Source organism: Babylonia areolata, chromosome 17, assembly GCF_041734735.1.
Source record: "Babylonia areolata isolate BAREFJ2019XMU chromosome 17, ASM4173473v1, whole genome shotgun sequence".
Taxonomy (NCBI): Eukaryota; Metazoa; Mollusca; class Gastropoda; order Neogastropoda; family Buccinidae; genus Babylonia; species Babylonia areolata.
Window position 1 is genome coordinate 22653192 of NC_134892.1, and position 2500 is coordinate 22655691.

Below are 2500 nucleotides of genomic sequence, written 5' to 3' on the forward strand. Positions count from 1 at the left end.
CCACCCAAACGTTCCGCCATAGTCATCATCAATCATGGGAGAGTTCTGTGTGACACCCCCCTCTCCCACCCCCACCCACAGGCCGCTTGCTATTTCGGACACGACAACAACACTGCGAATTTTTACCACCACCTCCTCCTCCTCTGTTTCTTCCCCCCCCCCAACTCCCACCCCTACCTCCCACTCCCAGCTTCCCCCACCCCTTGGAACCCTCTCCCGCCCTCCCTCTCCCTCTGTCGGGATAGCCCATCGCCCCCTCCCCCCACCCACCCCCACCCCTACCCCTACCAGTCCCGCACCCTCCATTGTTCATTTCTTACCTGTGGGAGAAGTTCGAACAGTCAGGAAGAAAATACAGCTTGGACAAAACTGAAGAGTTCACGTTGACACATGCACACACACACACACACACACACACACGCGCGCGCGCGCGCGCGCGCGCGCGCGCGCGCGCGCACGCACACACACACACACACACACACACACGCACGCACGCACACACACACACACACACACACACACACACACACACACACATACGAGAAGTTCGAACAGTGGAAGAAAATACAGCTTGGACAACACTGAAGAGTTCACGTTGACACATGCACACACACACACACACACACACACACACACACACACACACACACACACACACATAGATACATAGACACACAGACACAGACACAGACACAGACAGACAGACAGACAGACACACACACACACACACACACATACACACACACACATACACACACACACACAAACACACGAGCGCAGGCGCGCAGACCCGCATACACATAGATACATAGACAGACAGACACACACACACACACAAACACACGCACACACAAACACACGAGCGCAGGCGCGCACACCCGCATACACATAAATACATAGACACACAGACAGACAGACAGACACACACACACACACACACTAGCGTGCATACACACGAGCGTGCATACACACTCAAAAGTACACACACACACAGACACACACACACACACACACCACCACCACCACCAACACACACACCACCACCACCAACACATACACACACCTATCACCCCCACCCCCTCCACCCCTTCACCCGCCCACACACCCCGCACCCCTCCTCCCGTCAAAGATTCGAACCCCACAACCCTTCCACAGTTGTGACTACGAAGACACAGGACAAGAAAGACCACTGGCACCTTTCGTTCGCTTTACGTTAACCTGTCTTTTTTTCTAGGCCAGCTGGTCAGACTGTCACTGGTCATCGGCTGGGCAGGTCAAGGTGATAAATGACCACCACGGCAGAAACAAAGAAGGGTAGTCTTTAGTCGCTTGTAGCCGTCTCTCAGTTCCAGGGACGGCAGGGGGAGTAAACGCGATTGAGAACAACAGCCTTGAACAGTCCGATTATCTGTTCTTGGGGGGGGGTTGGGAGTGGAGTTATTTGGGAATGGTGTCCCTTGGGAAGTGGAGCGAGTTGGGGGTGTGTGTGTGTGTGTGTGTGTCGGGGAGGGGGGGGGGGGGCTGTGTTTCTGTGAGGTCTCCTCTCATCGTCTCGTCTTGTCCTTTGTATGTACGTCGGTCTCTCTCTCCGACTCTCTCTGTCTCCCTGTCTCTGTCTCCCCTCTTCCACTCTCTCCCACCCCCACCCCCAGGAGACTCGAGATCGACCTCGAAGGTCAGGAAAATGGAGGATGGCCAAACCGAAGAGTTCAGTCGGTGGCCAAAAAGAATGTCCCCCCCCCACCCCACAAGAAGATCAAAAGACGACAAAGCATAAAATGATTAGACAGTATTGCAACCTCTTAGTGTTTTTGACTCACTTGTGTAAACAAAGTGAGTCTATGTTTTAACCCGGTGTTCGGTTGTCTGTGTGTGTGTGTGTGTGTGTGTGTGTGTGTGTGTGTGTGTCCGTGGTAAACTTTAACATTGACATTTTCTCTGCAACTACTTTGTCATTTGACACCAAATTTGGCATAAAAATAGGAAAAATTCAGTTCTTTCCAGTCATCTTGTTTAAAACAATATTGCGCCTCTGGGATGGGCACAAAAAAAATAAAGAATGAAGCCTAATTATATGCAAACTGCATTTACTGTTATATTTATAATTTTTGTATTCTCTAAACTTGGCACTTTGATCTGATATTCTGACCCAACAGCTAGAGCAGTCATTTTTTTATCATTTTTTGTTCAAACAGGAACTTCTTTTGCTAAGCATGGAATTTATATTTATTTTGCAAACGTTTTGGTGCATACATTTTGAAATTATACTCAATACATAAAAAGCTTGGATTTTTTTTTTTAAAGTGTGTCACAAGTGAGTCATGAAGGCCTTGCCTCTCTTGTTTTTCTTCTTGAACTTTCCCACTCAAGGGCTATGATGCAGTCGCGAGAAAATTAATAATACCCTTCAAGACGATCAAAAGACGAAGGAGCCTAAACTGATTAGACAGTACTGATTGATTGATTGATATGGATACTTATACAGCGCCTATCCTCGGTC